Source organism: Tubulanus polymorphus, chromosome 1, assembly GCF_964204645.1.
Source record: "Tubulanus polymorphus chromosome 1, tnTubPoly1.2, whole genome shotgun sequence".
Lineage (NCBI taxonomy): Eukaryota > Metazoa > Nemertea > Palaeonemertea > Tubulaniformes > Tubulanidae > Tubulanus > Tubulanus polymorphus.
The window spans coordinates 10,048,380-10,068,418 of record NC_134025.1 but is presented as its reverse complement, the minus strand read 5'-3'; the positions used below and the strand labels follow the sequence as shown (position 1 = coordinate 10,068,418).

Here is a 20,039-nt window from a genome sequence, read left to right as displayed (position 1 = left end):
CTCTATAAATAGTTTATCTATTGTGTCGAGTATTTGAATTACGCACGACGGGCTACACCCAGGATGTCTTTGAATAGTCGTAATTCTTGAAACGGTGAAATGGTGAATTTTCGCTTCGATATCGGATTTCATATCGAAATCCAGCGCTTCGAGAGACATGTGATACTCCGAAGGTATCATCAAAGGCCGCACCTCTATTCAGTGAAACGACGATAACTTTTTGTTTTGCCGCGACAGCACTCTCTTTATATTCTGTTTCTATTTTGCAGCTTACGCCGCGATATCGCGATCTCGACATCGCTCGCCGGTCTCAAGCGCACCGGATCGTTGTTTTTTGTTCGTTCGTCGTCGTCATTAAAAGGATCACTTTTGACGTTGTAGCTATCGATTGTAAATTGAATTGATAATTTTGCGTTTACAACGAACGACGATGAGAGGATACGTCGCACGCATCTTTTGGCAGTCGAGGGCTTCGTAGAGAAAGACGAAATAATTAAGCGTCGTGTCGTTCGTTGTTGCATGCGCGTATGCTGGTTCGTCGTCGGCGTTAATAGCTATCTTGTCCCATCGGAGCGCGGCGATATTGTGTTTCGGGGGCACATTTGAAAAAAATACCGTCGTTAATTTATCTCTATTTCTATGGGTAATCGGACCGGCATTCTCAACCTTTCTCCCGACGGGCGGTCGTCGAACAGTGGGGGAGGACGGCGGTGAAAGCCACCACCCAATCACGGCCGGCCGACGCGAACAATAGTCACCAGCAACTTACGACGGAAATTCGACGATGATTACTTTTTGTCTGGCAGCGCAGCGGGATTCGAAAGGCACCCTATCAGTTCGAAGTAGTCGGGGGAACGAAAGCATCTGTCTTGAGCCGTTTACACCCAACGCATCGCGCTGTTTCCCGGCGCTCGGCGAAGAATGGACCTTTTCTCGTAAGAAACGTGGAACCGTTTTTTCACAGCGGCGTTTGTTTTTCGATGAAACCATAATTCCCACTGACATCATTAGGGGATTGAGTTTGATTTCGGAAATATCGACCACCTGGGGTCATTGTTTAGGATGTTTTGGAGTTTTTGTTCTGCGGTGTTCAGAATCTGATTCATCAGATTCTTTTTGTCGGGCAGAGATTTTACTGATAAGGATCTTCGGGGGAATCTGATGATTGAACCATTTATGAAAAATTTTTGTGTCCCTCGTTTTCGCGCACGCAACCATTCAAAATTTCATGTTCAATCACATTGATGCTCCATAACTTTTTTGTGCTCGGGTTTGACATGGTTCCTACACCTCCTTCATTCCTTGAAAACTCCTTCTAAACAGAAAATGTTTTTAAAGTGTTGGAACTCTCTTAATTTGAGCAGAATGCATGAAACTCCTTAAAAACAACTTCAATTTTGAGAAATAGGCAATTAGAAATGTTTGTAGTTGTACAGTAGACTACGCCTAAATAGGTACAGTTGCGACCAGGATTTTCTAAAAACCTAATTAGGATGTTACCAAATCCGAAACCAAGTTTAGGTAGCGTATAGGATAGAAATTTGTCTACTTAACCACCAAATTAATGGTTTACCGAGATAAACAGTACCAATTTATGAGGAGTCTACAGTAATTAGGATATAAAAGTGATGCCGACATTTAGAACTCTTTAAAACTGGTTGAAAATTCCTTCCAGGAATGACTGATCTGTAATGGACCCTGGTTCGAATTGCTGCAAGTGAGGGACATGATGGCGGTGTTTGGGCAGGAGGTATGAGTTTTTGCACTCGGTATTCGGTGCATCACACAGACGGAAACCTCGACGACCAAATCAGAAACTGAAATTTTCACACGTGAACCCTAATGTACCAGAACTGCGAATGAAATGAAATATTTGTTCCCATGTTTTCTACGTTTCGTTGTCGATAAAACTATTTGAGTTTCCAATCATTCGACGTATCGCGTAGGACGGACTAATGAGAGTAAATGCCTCTGGTATATTGTTTGCGGCGGTCGGTCTTTCGAAATAAAATGCCGGCATTGTGCAACGACTGATGATGAAACCAGCACGGAACCTCTAACTCGACATACACACACACACACACAATCTGGTTTCAGTTGCCCCCTCTAGTCGACAGTCGCATTAAACCACAAGTATATAAAACGCTTTGCCCCGGCGATTTTTGTTTTGTCGTGTCTAAAATCCCGTTTATCGCAGCGAGGGGCGCGCTGTTTCCCTATTGAGAGAGTGCACTCGCGGATCGGAAGGCAGTTTTTGCCAATAAGCGATTTGACAGACAGCTATAGTGATTGCCGCGTCGCGATCGATCGCTCCCGCTGATCGCGTATAGAAACGCGCGCGGCGTAATGGCCGCCTCCGCTGTTACTAATCATCGCGGTGTTACTGATACAATTTTTTGCAGTCGTCGATTTCTCTCTTCGAAATAAAGAGGCATTAACGGCCGGGCATTGAAACACAGCTTTCTATCTCAATTATTGAAGTGCACCGTACAATAGAGGTCGACTGGATATTCCAGCAACGACGCAAAAAGCTTCTGCCCCGTTCAATGGCTATGTGACAAAAAGTCACAGGTAGTGGTACAATTTCATTAAGTTCGGAATGAATATCGCAATGTTTAACAGTTGTTGGTGTCCTGCCATTGTGCCATTTGTATTTCAGGTCGTGCAGAGTTCTGAGATCGCGATACTATTTATGTATTTTTTTTTCTTATTCATTACTCACATACGTTGCGGGGTGGCCACTGACGACCTAGAAAACCTGGATAACTCGGTGAATCAGAGATATCTTGAACAAAATCAGGGAAAAGCTCCTGATTTACTTTAAAATGACCGTAGTTTCAATGCTATATTTTCCACTAATATTCGATATGAGAAACTTAAACACCGGTCCAGATGTCATGTCTCCTCTTACCATTTGTCCACTTGTTCTTTGTCTAAACAGCACAAACCCATTTCAAATGGTTTCAATTTGGCATCGGTGTGAACTGTTGTCCTGGGTCTAATTTGGAACAGGCTAAAAATGCTTAAAATAATGCGGCTTAAATCTTGGCAAACTTTTTCCAAACATTGATCCTGTCCGAGAATGGATTCTGATTTAGTGATAAGGGACCCATTGGATCTCCGTTCATCTATTAAGGCCTCATTCCATCTGGATTTTTAAGAAACCTGATTCTTCCGTTGAATTACTTGGAAAAATTTACACGCATGTGTATGGTAGTCTAGCTAGTGTCTCTCCTGCCATCGCAGTGGCGCTCTGCAAGAATAATCTAGTGAAAACACAAATTCATCGGAATCCGGATTTAGTGAATGCGCAGTGATTGACGACTCATTCAACGGCTCCAGTGTATCATGATTTTGTGCCTTAGGTGTTGATAGTGAAACCTTACAGTTTTCACACGTTGACCAATTACCGATGTTTAGTGAAGCCTAATCTTCATTGTTCCGCGTTACGTAATACAATCATGTTGAAATTGAAGATGTAATTTTCAATAAGTGCGCACCCTCTCCGATGTTACAAACCCCAGTTGAGCACTTTCCCAGGTGATAGTACAAACAGCGCAAACTAACCTGGTTTCCCACAGATAGCCATTCATCTGAAGTGGTTTCATCTCCAATTGTTCAGAAGTTTCCACTGAGCTCGTCATCAGGAGGGGTGTTTGAAATTATGACGAATTACCCAATTTCAAGTGGTTCTCAATGGCTATCGGTGGTGACAAAAGTCTGGTTTAGTTATCCCAGGCTTATTCGCAAGTCAATTTTGCAATGCATTGGGTAATTTGAAGGACAAATGCAAAGATGTTTAGGAAAATGTAGAAATGTAACAAAATTGAAGTAAATCATAAATGATATGATCATTTTTCATGGATGCATGTATTCTGGTTCTTTGGTTTAGATGCATATGATAAGGACAGATTTGAAATACCCTAATTCACTTTCTGTTAGGATAACAGTTTTAAGCAAGTTCTCTTAATGTTTAACTTATTCGAATTATAGATTCAAAATATATTTTCTGAGCCCCAAATTGTTATGCCGATGCGCAATTAAACTACTTCATATGTTAATATTGTTTCCCCGATGGCACAAGAGTCTTGGCACAATTATTCCCGCTACCTCGAGGCCCGTTTCTCAAAGTTTTCGAAATATTCCCGCGTCTCGACGGGGTACGAACAATCGTAACCGGCTATTGATACTAATTAACGCGATGTTTCATTTTCAGGCGCGTGGAAATTCGTCGAAGGGGAGGGATGCGCCCTTCGACGTCGAAAATAACCGTAACAATCACCAAAAAAGAATTTAAAAGACACGTTTACGTGCGATTATGCAGGACGCGTTTCCCCTCGCCCCCGGAGCGAGCGTTCCTCGGCGATCCACTCTCCTGCTGGGGTGCACACTAGTGCTCGAAATTGTTTCATACAGCACCTATTCATTGCCGACATCTGCAGGCATCAATTACAACCGTAGTTCATTGTTTTATTCGGGGCATCCATTTTTTTCATATCTTTTTAAAAGCACCAAGCAATATTGTCGGCGAAGTGAAATAAGAGGGTTTCCGGGTATTTCGTTTTGAGTATTTATGAGCGCGAGAGATGTATTCAATTGTATTCAATTCAAACAGTGATGTTGTGTGAAAAGCGTTTATTGAATAGAATATTCAAACACCGATCTTGTTTATGAACATTGTTGTAATCGACAAATCCCGGTAAACGCATTCTGAAGTAAGTTAGTTTATGGCCTACTGCATTTGAGAAAGGAAAATGGAAAATGGTTTCTGAATAGCCTATTGAACCCAGGTGAAGATGGAGAGGAACCTTGAACCTATCTGCCGGGGCTAGAATGCTTGTAAATTTGTAAAGCGACGTTAGTCCATTTGTAAATCATGCTCATGATCATCCTTAGAAATGCCGTTTGGTTTATCGATGAAATCTCTGTATTCACATTCGCATTGTGTGTTAACCAGAGCATGAATTTAATGTGTTAACTTCATCACCATTTTCCCAAAATATAGCGCAATTAAGCAGGTTAAATGGCAATATGACACTTTTTGCATTGTCATTGCTTCAATAATTCTATTGAAATAATTTCATTTCGACCTTGAAGTTCTAGCATTCTGATGAATACCACATAATGTGTGTAAAAACTGAGCAAGTCTACTGGAAAGAAGTGAGGCTGGTTTTGTTAATTCTATGTTCGATACTATGCCCTCTTCATCTCTTTATCTATACAGTGAGTGTTGTCACAGGAGTAAGATCTGTCCGGTTTCAGCAAACCTATATTCAAGATCATCTTTTTTTCTAAGAATATTTTGATTGATATTTACAACCGATATTTAACTTCTTTCGTTTTTTAAATAGGATGATTTTTCTGTATTCAAACGTTTGACGTAGGACAGTGCAACTGAGTCCAGCGAAATCTGATTCCACTTTTGGTGAATAAAGTTTGGTAGTTCATTAAATCTGGTTACCATCATAATTCATATCAGGGCTGTACCTAGCATTTGAATGTTGCGGGGTAGAGGAACCCGAAAAAGGGCAGTTACCTAAAGTAAAAGACAGATACAATGATTCTTCTAATGGGCCCTAAAAACTCTGTTAGGCCTATAACAAAATGGTGGCAGTCCATGTGAAGGACGACGTTAGATTTCTATTGGATATAACGATATTTGCAAAAAGGGCACTTTTCCAAAATTTCTGGCGTGGGGACGACTGTTCCCCCTGCCACGCGCCGCGCTATGTACGGCCATGCATATGTAATGATAATTGAATGGTGAACATTATGTTGACCGTTGGTTAAACAAATGGGATTAATGCCGGTTTTTAATGAGATTGTAATGAAGTAACCACCTCTAATGTTGATTGAATCGACAATGGACGACGTTGACACACGAGACGTCGGACGATTATTTAGAAGTCGCGCACATCTCTTTTCGCATTAGTCACCTTTTACAAGAGCCTCACCTTTCAGAATTATGAAAGTTGATATCCGCTTAATGAGAAAAGGAGATTTGAATCGGGCTTTTTCTCATAACGCGCGCACAATGGCCCGGTCGAACACCCGATGACAGAGTCGTTAATACTGGTGTTTTAATCTACGAGTCATTCTTCGCTCTTGTTTGAAAAGAAAATTGTTATCTTTTCAACTAAAAACATGTGACGCGATTTTTGCCGTCAAGATAATGAAAACGCGAACGTCGTTTCGCGTCAGAAGTGTTCCATCTGCGACCGTCTTCAGCGACAATCGACGACGCCCTACCAACAAACACTCTATGGTCAGTCCATTAAGTTAAAGAATTGGAACAGGTTTTTGTTAAAAAACTGCTGCATTTTGTCGAAGTAGAGTTGAATGACCTTTAGTTATGTTAAGGCAAGCTTAAGTTGGTTCTGTTGACGAGTGCTTTTGCAGTTGCCAGTGACTCCAGTTGCGACGGATTGCCCATATTCTTCTTTCTGGGCCGCGATCGCACGATGACGAATTGGTGGGGGCAAAATGGGTACGGATCAGGCTCGAATCTAATTTGGCCTGTGCCTAATTAGAGGTGGAAATTCGGTTAAAATGTCGAGTGCGAATTTCAGAGTTTTAAAACGCTCTAATGATTCGATAGATGTTAAGGCACTGGGTAGAGCATTCCGTAAAACTGGCGCAGAGCAAGTAAAAAAACGTAAACCATAAGCCACGATCACACGAGCATTTTTGGCCCGTGCCAAATTTGGCAACTGTTTACACGAGTGCCAAATGGGCCCGAGCCTGTTTGGCCCGACCAAAAACGTCGGACCAGGCCCGAGCCAAATTTTAGCACCAGACAAATGATTGCGTTTGAATGGCAACTGGCACCGGAAATGATCCACTTCGCTTTGTTTGAGCATTGTTTAGTATCGAGTGAGTGGCCAAATTTTGCCCGAGCCTGCTCCGTACCAATTTGGCCCGGGCCAAATCATCTCCGTGTGATCGCGGCTATAGCATAGCGAGTATATACTTCCAGTATCTGGTAGAAAACACGGGTGTCCTTCCCGGGAAATGATTTTTCATCCATCGATTACTTTGCAGAGAAAGTTTCCCTTTAAGTCGATTAGTTATTGATGATTTCGGAAGATATTGATAATTTCGGAAGAAAGATGATATGGTCATCAATAATTATGCAGAAAGGTTATTCTCTGAACTTCCGATAATTTGTATGCATATTGCATTCCATACACGTCGTTGCAATATACGGTCGATCAGTCTACGGGAAAACTGATAGATAGAATTTATAATTTACTCTTGAAATGTCACTGACCTGGAAAACCTGGAAAATTCGGGGATTCAGAATAATCTAGAAACAATCGGGAAAACTCAGGGATTTGGATATGTTATTGACCACGTGTTTCTTTACATGATCTGTACAAAATGAATAAATTATGACATTTTAAACTAATGAAATCCTCGGATTTACTCAAGGAATTTTGCGTTATAACATGAAAAAAAATCATGGAAAACTCAGGGGATTTGTAAATTGGCAGAAAGTGGCCACCTTCTAGCCTTGTCAGGCATTCAGCAGAACATTTATGATATTCAACAAAACTGAACCGAAGCGCGGGACATCGAACCTTGCCACAAGTGGAATCCATGATTGCCGCTGTCTGGTTTGTTTAGAAATTTCATCCAAGTAATGATTTTAATTTCGAAATGTACCATATCGATATTACGACTTACTTAGTATTATCAGCTGTTCGGTCCGTTTTGATTCAGACTGCTGTCGGTAAACAGTCGGTTCATTTCGACAGAAAAGCAAACTGCGTGTAGATTTGCTTCATGTGTGTGTGTCTCCCTCTCTCTCTCTGATTCACTGATTACATCAGAACAATGTGTAACAATAGCGCTTCGGGGCGATGTTGGTTGAGTTTACTCAGATTATTGCCACCGGCTTTAAGTAAACCGAAAAGTTCTGTTTTAATTGTCACTTTTTGTGTCAACAGAACGGTTAACATTCATATGCCGCACGTAGCTGCGGGGGTAAGAGATTGTTCCGGCGACGACGGTATCTAAGCAGGTGCTCGTCAAATATTTTGAAATACTTCCGCTGGTTAAACAGAGTTTGTTAAAACAAGTATGATCAGGCTGTGAATAATTTAGAAAAATCAGAAAGCTGCGCTAGCGTTAAACATAATCAATTGATTTTGGTTTCGAAAACATTTCTCCTCAAGTCTGTTGCACACCACTTTCCTAGGTCGTGTTGGAGAGCTGGGTAGATGTATGATTTAATGATTTATAGCCAACCTGGTTTGGGTGATTGAAACAATTGAGGGCGACGTGTGAGACTTGTACAAGTCCATAAAATCTTTTGGTGCAATTCATTGCACGATTGGGCCAAATATTGCCCAATATTTTGATATCAAAGTGCCCTATTGTGATGTGACAAGTTCTGCCCAGTCTAATTATAGTGGAACCTCGTTAATCCGAATCTTCTGGGCAAAAGTGAAATTGTCATAATAAATAGGTTTCATTTTATCCAAATCTGGATTGATATGAATATATTAGCTGGGACATGCCGGATATCATTGTAATAAATGGGCTTCGTCTCTAACAGAATCGTATCAATGAGGTTCAACTGTTAGGGCACTGAAATATCAAGCATGTTGGATCTACCGTTACACCCTGCTGTACATGGCAGCATCGACAGTACATGCTCTTGTCAATGCAAATTTTTTTGTGGACGATAAAATTTCTAATCTTAATCTAATCTTTCCCAATAGGGCGCTTTGACCGGACTGATGGGCATCCTTGGCCTGGCAGCAAACACCCAGGAAGCCTCGTCCAGGCTTGACTGTATTTATTGCGTTCGATATTTCCATGGAAAACATTTGTCAATCATAGGTAACTTTTTGTTTGTGCTATTAGTTTTTTAAGGTTTGAAATTCCCATGGGAAAAGTCATTATCATAGGTCACGACTTTGTACTATGTCCTATGTATCTAATCCTGTGGTTATCATCGTATTGAAAGCGTTGACCGCGATGGTGTTAATCGCGATGATGGTCATCGTAATTGGTTTCTTCCCCGCAGCGTTTGTCCTGGATTATAGTTTACGCAAGAACAGGTTGATCCGTATTAGCCTTATACATACACGAACAAAAGCGCGTCTTTGAAGTTGACGTTCGTACGTCTGGTGTTGGGTGTTGATCGTCCGGGTTCCTGGGAATCGCCCCAGCCCGTTCATATCTACGCGCCGTTAGCCATTTTGTCCGTTGTGAAATGGATCCTTTATCGCCGGCCGTGATAGACAGGTTTTTGTTCGCCTCCCAATTAGAAGGGGATTAACTCCATCCGAGCTAACATTAAAATTTCTAGCTATTATTGGTAAGACATTATGCGATTGAAATTGAAATTTTATGAATGACTGTTATTCATAGTCGGTGATATTTGTCAATAATGTTCGAGCATCTTTTTGAATTATTGTATAACGTATGATACAGTAGAATCAGATATGCTCAATATAGAATAGGCCTACAGTATTTCTGAAGATGAAGATATAGTCGAAACGTTGAATAAGCTCAAGGAAATACTTTTCGGACGTTACTCTGGGACCATATTGAACAACTCTGAAAAAGTCCTCTTCAAGTTGGTGTGAATCACAAATCTTAGGTCCAGTCTTATTTCTAACACTAGTCATATGATTACCAGTCTTAGACCGGTTTGTGCGTGCTGCTGGTGCCCAGCCTAGCACTTACATACAGCATTAAGAAACATGAAACAGAAAAAACAGAAACGTCGTTTCCTGAAACAAACATGTCGTTTAAAAAAAACGAGAAATATTGTTTCGATAGCTACGTGCTCCGTCAAAACATTCCGACACGCAATAACCAATCAGTGACAATGCAGATCTGATGATTTGTATGGTCGCTGTTAATTAAAATTCGATGAAAGCAAAATGGAAATCTGATTGTTCATTTCCATGGAAAACATTTGTCAATCATAGGTAACTTTTTGTTTGTGCTATTAGTTTTTTAAGGTTTGAAATTCCCATGGGAAAAGTCATTATCATAGGTCACGACTTTGTACTATGTCCTATGTATCTAATCCTGTGGTTATCATCGTATTGAAAGCGTTGACCGCGATGGTGTTAATCGCGATGATGGTCATCGTAATTGGTTTCTTCCCCGCAGCGTTTGTCCTGGATTATAGTTTACGCAAGAACAGGTTGATCCGTATTAGCCTTATACATACACGAACAAAAGCGCGTCTTTGAAGTTGACGTTCGTACGTCTGGTGTTGGGTGTTGATCGTCCGGGTTCCTGGGAATCGCCCCAGCCCGTTCATATCTACGCGCCGTTAGCCATTTTGTCCGTTGTGAAATGGATCCTTTATCGCCGGCCGTGATAGACAGGTTTTTGTTCGCCTCCCAATTAGAAGGGGATTAACTCCATCCGAGCTAACATTAAAATTTCTAGCTATTATTGGTAAGACATTATGCGATTGAAATTGAAATTTTATGAATGACTGTTATTCATAGTCGGTGATATTTGTCAATAATGTTCGAGCATCTTTTTGAATTATTGTATAACGTATGATACAGTAGAATCAGATATGCTCAATATAGAATAGGCCTACAGTATTTCTGAAGATGAAGATATAGTCGAAACGTTGAATAAGCTCAAGGAAATACTTTTCGGACGTTACTCTGGGACCATATTGAACAACTCTGAAAAAGTCCTCTTCAAGTTGGTGTGAATCACAAATCTTAGGTCCAGTCTTATTTCTAACACTAGTCATATGATTACCAGTCTTAGACCGGTTTGTGCGTGCTGCTGGTGCCCAGCCTAGCACTTACATACAGCATTAAGAAACATGAAACAGAAAAAACAGAAACGTCGTTTCCTGAAACAAACATGTCGTTTAAAAAAAACGAGAAATATTGTTTCGATAGCTACGTGCTCCGTCAAAACATTCCGACACGCAATAACCAATCAGTGACAATGCAGATCTGATGATTTGTATGGTCGCTGTTAATTAAAATTCGATGAAAGCAAAATGGAAATCTGATTGTCGACTTGTGAAGTCACACTCACTTCCTAATTAACACTGTCTTACGCATTACTTACCGTTAATGACGTACTTAAAACGTGACTGTCGTATGATCATTTTGCATCAGTTATGATTTGTGTAATGCGTGTTGTTACTGATCTATTTTGATGTCGTTCGATCGAATCATTAGGCGCATTCACGCGACGAAATTTAGACCGGTCTAGATTTGGTCCAGTCCAATTTAGACTGGACCAAGCGTTCACACGGGCAAAAATACCATTCCAAATTGACTATTGACTCTTCAAACCTAATCGTGAATTGTTAATGTAGTTTTCTTCAATGATAAATAACCATCTTCAGTACAAAAGTTGGCAGTTCTGGATCCAGTTCCACAGTTCTGAGTTACAGTTAACTCTTGAGTTAGAATTAGTTCATTTTCAAAGTTTAAACTCCGGAGTCAAATTTCAACTCACAACTGTGGATTTGGGTCCTTTATGTTCGATTGAAATTTTGGCTCAGAAATATCATTATATACGATTGCAACGAAATCAACTTCTCTGAATTTTTTTGTGTTTTGAATATCCGATGATCTATTGAGCTGCGCATTGAGACATTTTTGTCTTCCAGTGAATAAAGTCAACAATGGATATGTCATTTTTTCACTGTTTTACACATCTAAACAGACACGTGTATGATGTGTGTATTATGTACCTTTTTTTCTTATTATGTGCGTATACAGAGAAATGATTAATTCATACATTAGTAACCACTCCTTTGCTGTTCTGTTGCAGATACAACACATCTCACAGTTCAGAAAATGGAGAAATCTGACAATCAGAATATGATCAGATACACAAACTATAACTGATAACACCATAAACCACAATGTTTCACCTGGATTTATTGTGAATTCATTAATTCATGGTAAATGGTCTTAAATTTTCAGAGGAATGGATAAAGCAGTGAATATTGTCTTCGAAATCAGTGGAGCTTTTCTCAAAAGATGTCGTATGCGGTAAGTTGCAAAATGTTTCTAAATTATGAGATTTTTTAGACATAAAATCTTTTGAGTTTTTTGGTTTTCCATGGACAAAGAACTTGCGATAGTTGGAGGCATTTGTTTTGTTTCAGCCGTGCTAAGGGAGCCTTCGAAATTCATCGCATTGTCAGTTTTATATGTGAAAAATATAATCGTTATATTCCATGCCATAGTGAGCCTGGGTGACTCGTAGTGGACCTAGGTTTGGCGTACCCTACCTTGGACGTATAGTCCATGGGCATACCCTAAGAATATGCATCATGGGAAGTCTCATTTCGGTTTTGTCCCACCTGTAACTAGCACATATGGGACATTCCCTCCAGACCAGGATCTGTTTGAATGGTGAACCACAAATTCAAATGGCTTCAGGCTTGATACGTATTTAGCTATCCGATGTGGTGTGAATCATACTAGGTATATCGGATTGGATTATTGCGCTTGGCATCTTTCATTTGAACCCTGAATTTTGGGGGGATTAAAGCCACGCTTAATCCGCGCTAAACACTGCTTCAAGGCGTGTTTGAAAACACTTCGGTGCATGTGCTTGATGGTCGTTCGGTTGTCTTGGAAATGAAAACTGACCGTGGCAACAATGGTATTAGTAAACGCGACAATCTGGTCGACGTTGGACTTTCGGTTAGGTGGACTTCAAGTGGTCAGTATGCGGTCACTAAGGTGTGAGAGTAACCCTAATAGTAAACTCATGCGCGCGTCATTGTTATCTCGCTGCTCCTATTTCATCCTCCGCTGGTTTCGGATCTTGGGAATACGGACGAATGATGGATTTTGCTGAGTGGTATTGTAACCTGAAGTGTGTTAGACTCTTTTCATTTTCGGCGTTAACAACGATTTTCCCCTTGTTCGGCATTGTCAGGCTCTTGCGCCCCCTTCTCATTATTATACTGCGTTTTGTGGCTCTTTTTCTCTGGCGAAGAGAAATAAAAACGCAATAACAAGTTCGAGGCTGTTGTTGAAAACCCACATAGTGACTTATTGGAAGTGGACTTTCTCACAAAAGGTGATGATAATTTCGCTGAAGGGTCACTCACTGTTGTTCAACAGTGGCATAATTATGGGTACCTGCAATTTTCCTTTATGCAAACTTTTCTTTTGATCGTTGAACTGAGGTCTCCAAGCAGATTCGAGCAAAAAGTGTCTCGGGATGCTGATCAGATTTCGTGTTTGTATGAAAGTGGAATTGTTCGAAATTCAATTAAAGCGATTTCACTCGAAATTTTGAAACGCAGAAATTAGATTTTGAAGTACGTTGATATTTAGGAAAACAATTTGTGAATTTAAGGGCATTAATTTGGACAGTTCTACAATTTCAGCCATACCAGAAAATAAATAGAAATATAGAAATGCAGAAATAAGAATATATAAAAAGTTGGTTTAGTTTGAAAATAGTTGATTAGGCTAATGGGCGAAATTGATAGAATATGTTGACAAACATCTTCATAATTGACCTTTCCAAAATCAATGAAATTGCACTTTTATACATCATAAATGCGCAGTTTATAAGATAGAATATATATAGATGAAGCTTTTTGCTTGAATTGAAAATAATCACTTTAATTGAGGGGAAGAAATTTTCAACTCCAAATTACAACTCTCTTTTCTGAAAAATCGCGGTGCTTCAATGTATTGATAAAAAATTGATTTAAAGCACTATTGAGTTTTATGCATGAAATAACGATATTATACATTGTGGCGTAAGAATAACCGAGTATCGTCTTGGTGCGAGGTGGGTGGAAATATCGGCGTTTTCCGCGCTCAATAGGAAGATCTCACCGGTGCTAATACATTCAAGCTTTTGCGTCGTGTTTCATATGCTAATAGTGCGTTTCACAATGGCCATCCTTCTTCGTCGGATGGGCTGAGCTTAAAACTGCCATGGTGATCGAGCATGTGCAAATCACGACGACGACGTTGGCTTCGTTGACGTACAGCATCTCGTGCGCGAGTATCGCCATAAATTCGTCGATGAGTCTCGAAAAAATGCTTTAATCGCGTTGAAATCCGTGTTAGGGCTTAATGCGTATTTGGCTTGTGGATCGCCGTCGTTTTTTTTTTCGCTGCCTGTCGGCTCGAGCTAGCGATGTCTTAGGGGAGTATTATCGGCGAATAAAGGTCAACGTGTCGGGTCGTTTTGCGGAACAGCGGAATACACGTCAGTGCCCGAGTAAGGGAAAAGTGAGGACAGCGACTGATCGGTTATCACTACGAAAACAGGTGTCTGAGACGCGCTATGGAATCAGGTAAGTCACCGTTGAATTGGTCAATCACAGTTTATTGCCGCAGTCGGCGAGGGCTTACATTTAGAACCTTGAGAGAAATATGCCCATTTCTATTCTCTATAACGAATTCAGTCCGGTTTTAAGTTCCAGTTTGGACTCGAGTCTCTACTGTGAAATTTGACCCATCGACCCATTGACCCAGTAAGAACAGTCTCGGTTTCGTAGCCTATCTAACAACCTAGGACCAGTCTCACGGTCTAAGGTGACTTATGGACCGAAGAAGTAATGACATACGCAATCGGGCATCATTGCAGCTTTAGGAATAGTATCCTATGATTCCTATGTCCTATAATTCCTTACATTCAAAGTTTTGTTGGATGATACATAAGCTCGGAAGCAATTATTGAATCGGTTTTCAAAATGAAGTACAACTGAATGAATTTTTCTGAGAACTCAACATTTTGTCACAAATGTACGCGTAAATGTATTTGTCAAACATGGTCACGGCCGGCTGTTAAAAATCCGGTACAGTTCACGATGATGTTTTCAGCAAAATTGTAATTTCTAACATGTTTTTTATTTGGTTATGTTTGTCACTGCTGTATGATCGGGCGGCGTTTTATTTAATCGCGAGACAGACTGCTTTAACAGCTGTATCGAAATTATACTGCGGATATTTCGATATCGAAATCAGCTTTCATCACTGCAAATAGCGAAAATTGGTGTGTTTACTCGAATTGTATGAAGTTTGATGAAAATTACCGTTATTGGATGATGGAATCATGAATTTGATTTCGTTGAAGTGGAAAATATTAATTGCTTAATTTTGCCAAAAACTAAATCAGATTCGATGGATTTGACTAGTCATTGAATCAATAAAGCGTACTTACTTTTCAAATTAGTGGTTATGTTAGAAAAGTTTTCTTTACACTTCTCAGTACTCTAGCTGTAAGTGAACTCGGTAGATGAGCGACAAAAGTTGATCTAAATCTTTCACTTGAAACAACCTGAATCGTAGTTTGAATGTGATTGATTTCATTATCTTGATATGAATCATAGCAGCCATTTTTTCCCGTTACGGTAGCTCCGTCCTCTACGCGTGCTGATGGAATCATCATTCCTTCAGTTGAAAATTCATTTTCCGAAAATCATATATCCTTCATTATATATTTTTGCTTAAATTTTGCCCGTACTCGATGGGTTTGCCGGGAGGTACTACTCGACAATCGATCCATGTGACGCAGTGTCAACATCCATGTTTTAGGTTTGTTCGTAGTTTCAGCTGTTATGCTTATCTGTAGCTGTACCTTCGCGAAAAAAGATTCATATATATTTGTAAATATGAATTCTTCTCCGTTTTGATATCTTCGGTAAATATGTAACTAACGCGCAGAAATTGGCGGTTTTCCCCCGTAACGACTTCTATTTGGATCTTGAGAGGTACTCGAAAACCTTTACGAACTTAAGAATTAAAGTCAATTCTTTTTTTTTTTGAATGACTGGTAAAACACATCGTATATGACGATATCTTTTTTATTCGATTGTGAACCGGGAAATTATTGCTTGTAATCGCGTTACAATCGAGGGAAAATATGTACACATATACCGGTTCAACAATTCCTTTTGGTACTTCGTCGTGTTTGTTTTGTAGGGCGAACAAGCGCTAATGACGTGTTATATATCGGTAGCTTGAATATTCTTTTCATTCAAAGTTGATCGAATCAGATAACTCGACGCGTTAAGATATGAATCTTTGTTCGGTAAATTTGAACAGTACCTATGCTATATTTGACATCCGGCGGATCCTGGATGGGGATCGTGTTTAGTTTTCGTTTGGAAATATTATTCGAACCTCTTGACTTTTTGGGGGATGCTCGAAACCCCGGGCCCCGTCGTCGAAGTGGACGAGTGATGTGTAAATGTTCGGGTTCGCGTTGATGAAATTGTTATTCGTAAAAAGCAAATAGACACAATACAAAGAGCCGTGTCAATGACGGAAAATTAAATTTTGCCACATTTCGCCACGTTTAAACACAGTCATCCGTGTACCAGACATGAGGCTAACAAGATATGATTTAATGATGTACGTGATGAAAAAAAAGCAGTTATTAAATTAGAAGTTATTAAAAATGATAACCTTGTTTCTCCTAATCGGCCGGGTCATTTTGTAAGCTGTAATGAAAATTGTAATCAGTTCATTTCTATTATAACTGCCGGGTCTGTTATTGCTAGCTCGATCATGATTTTGAAAAACATTGTTGCACAGGCAACTTTTAAGCAAAACAGAAATGAGAAAGAAAGGTATCAACTTTTTCAGCCTTAAATATTTAGAATATTTAGAAATATTTAGAAATATTTTCTGCTGTCCTCTCATAATGGAAGGTTTCTCGGCTTCGGTATTCATTCTTTCATAAGGGGGTAAATCAGTGGTATTTTTTTGTAAATGAACTTATGAGATGGAATTTAGAATTAAGAAAAACATTCCTGACTCGAATGAATTCCTCTGGTCATAATATGTTTCTTTTCTATCTATGAGTATGAACGATGTTTTTTTTTGGTAAGAATGGTCGACATTTTTAGCAGTTTTTTTTTTTGCTTTTTGCTATTGGATTCTAAAAATTGGATTATTCTTATGATTCGTTCCCTGATCAAAGCGACGACTTTCAAGATATCCGAAGTCCGGATAGTTAGTGTTCTGCGACTGCCATATTCATCACGTCGATCCGCGCGTTCAAAGGATCAAAGAGAACGAAATGGTGAACTCTGACTTTGCAGACGGACGCGAGGACATGAGACTGCACTTCGACATAAAATGCAAAACAGCTTGTAAGTGAAATTGATTCTTTTCTGCGCTCGCGGTAACAGAGATTTTTATGGTTAAATCACTCTTGATGTTTGATTGTTAGCGTGCATTATGTTAGCATTATACAATGCATCATGTTAGCATTATACAATACATCGGCGACATGAAGTCATCATGCGAGTTTCAGTCGATCGGATTAAAATACACGGTTTTTACGGCAAATTTTCAAATTTGCATTTTACAGCCGTCTTTTGATGATGGAACTATTTGAAGGTTGCATCAATCAATTCGGTGTTTGCATTGAATTCATTGGTTTGATGAGTTCGGTCGAGATAACTACAAAACTCGACTAGATCTATCTCGATATTATAAATCGAAATTTAAAAAAAACTAACTAAAAAATCACATCTGAAACTAGGCGGTTTCAATATAGATCAACGTACCATCAGCGCTACAAATTGTTGTTGTGAACCGAAGAATTTTTTTCCGAATTCAAAATCACTATTCAAATTGCGTCCAAGCTGAACAACTAAGGAACTAAACGAATAATTATTCGAATTCATCCGAGTTAAAAACAACTAAATGTAAGACACGGCTGGGTACATACAGTCGCCACAGACGAGCTGTTTGTTATATCAGGGACGTGTGGTTTAGTTAATTTAATATGTTGATTCCAAGGTTATGTCCACGACAAAATATCTAATTTGGGTCTCGATATCCGATAAGCGGTCGTGTATCGTTACGAGGCGGCTGCGCTTCAGTTACAAATCCTCAGGGTCCGGTTCCACGGTAGTGAATTAGAGTTAACTCCGAGTTGAAATCAGTTCGTTTTGAACGTTTTAACTCTGGAGTCAAATTTAACTCACGACCGCGGAACTGGATCCAGGGATTCAGCCGAGGACGGAAAGATTGCAAAATAACGATCTAGAATGAAAAATGTATTCATCTACTACATATTTATTATTCCTATTATACGGGTAGACTCCGCTCCGGTCCATTCCGGACCTTTTGGGACCGTAAGAATGTGTCGCGACTTAGCTGATATGCGAGTTGGGTGTGATGCATTTCTTAAGATAGTGTCACGAAAAATATCTCGACAAACGTCCGGAGTTGATCCGAGTTGATCAAAGGATCTATCATACTTCATAAAACTAAAACGAGTTGTTTGATGCTGCTAAAACCCTCACCCCCCCCTCCGACTATCAATTTCTAGCTTTTTCTTTCGGGGTCGATTCGAACGGCGAATGCAATTTACTATCATTAACATGTAATTAGATTCATATAAACTCACATGCTACGCGATGGTATGTTGTTATTTTGCGAGCTATGCCCCGCATAAAGGCTGGGAAATCGGTCTTTTACGCTTGTGGGGGTGACCCGAACCATACGACAAAGCCCCCATATGCTTGCTTTTCACCATTCCCAAACTGGTACAGCTCCCCGCTGACATCGATGAATACGCCGGTCTTATGCGCGCTTCGTTTCAAAACGCTGCTGCGCCGGACGAGGGAGAGAGAGAGACGGGGACAACAAAACCTACTTTTCATGAATATTCGCTTTAATTAAAAAAACATTCTCTTTTTTCATATGATCTCATATAATGATGACAATGCGTCGTCGTCGTTGTCGGGCTGTATATTCAATATTGCGAAGGGTTGGGGATAAAAAGAGAACGGGTGCAAAAATGTTCTCGCCGAATTCTTTCTATGATACATACGCACAATGCGTAAACCTGACATGATCCTTTATTATAACACTATTTGTAATAACAACCAATGTTTCGTTATGGAGAAAATCTGAACGTTTTAGGCATTAGAGGTGCGGTAGCTTGAGTGTTAGCTATCGGATACTAGCCCTTGGTTTAAAATCGCAGTGGCTGGTAGCTGAACTCCTTCATCAATAGTTAGTTCTTCTCCAGCGCCGGGGCAGATCAAAAGGGAGGGTGTATCGTGCGCGCATCCCCACTACAAAATGGCAAGTTACCCTAAAATTTTACAGGAAAATGAAGAAGAATATTTAACTGATACCTAATAACCTAATGAAGTTTGAATTCATTAACTTGTTCTCTGTATTTCCAAAAATGAGGTAATGTTTTCCCATGATCAGGTGCCCTTATAGCTATATGATTGAAATGCCCCATTTTGGGGGGTGAACCCCTCCCTCAATCAGACCCTAGATCCGCCCCTGCAGCTCCTCACTTTTAGAAGGCGCAAAGAAACCCTCTACCCTGCAAATGTCCTGAGTGGTGAGAGATTACGAATTCGTACTATAGTTGCCCTGAAATTTTATGGCAAAATTAACAATATTTAACTGATACTTTAAATTCATAATCTTTTTATCCGTATTTCCAAAAATGAGTTAATGTTTCCCCACGAGTTTTCTTTCGGGGTGCCCTTTTGATAATATGATGTACCCAATTTTGGGGGCCCACTCCTCGAATCAGACCCTTGATCCGCCCCTGCAGTGTCTTGCCTTTAGAAGGCAAAAAGACACTCCGGACCCTCGCAAATGCTCTGAGTGGCACTCCAGTTGAGAGATTACAAATTCATACTAAGTGTAAGCAGTGCCTTACATCTCAGAGAAGCAAGCATGATAAACTTATGGAAAGTGGACGGTCTCGTCGTCGGTGTTGTTTCTATTGACCAATTACCAGTCAACTGAGCAGCTGCTTGAAGTGCCGCTGCTGATGGCTAAATTACAGGTTACAGTTCGTCGTGTTCGGATTCATATTTAATTGTGATGGTTATAATACGGGGCGCGGCGATTATGATTCTTCCACTCCGTCGATTAAACGAAATGAAACGCATCGGCGAAGCGTGTAAATCACAGATGCTTTCATTGTGGTCGTATTTTTTCCTGGTTTCACGGTAAATTTGTTAGGCTAATCATATACGCCGTATCGAGGGTATCTGCCTCCTCAGGAATCAGCCTCCTTGGGAATCCTTCATCTCTGGTGATTCGGTCGTC

General features: G+C 40.1%; 1 protein-coding gene across 1 annotated transcript in view; it reads left to right on the top strand.

The window, feature by feature from the left end:
• LOC141901098 (PR domain zinc finger protein 1-like) overlaps positions 1–20,039 on the top strand; it is a 63,209-nt gene that overhangs the window by 2,531 nt on the left and 40,639 nt on the right. Inside the window, exon 2 of the mRNA XM_074788217.1 lies at positions 11,940–12,008. The gene's annotated coding sequence lies outside the window, so the exon portion shown is untranslated. The remainder of the gene's footprint in view (positions 1–11,939; positions 12,009–20,039) is intronic.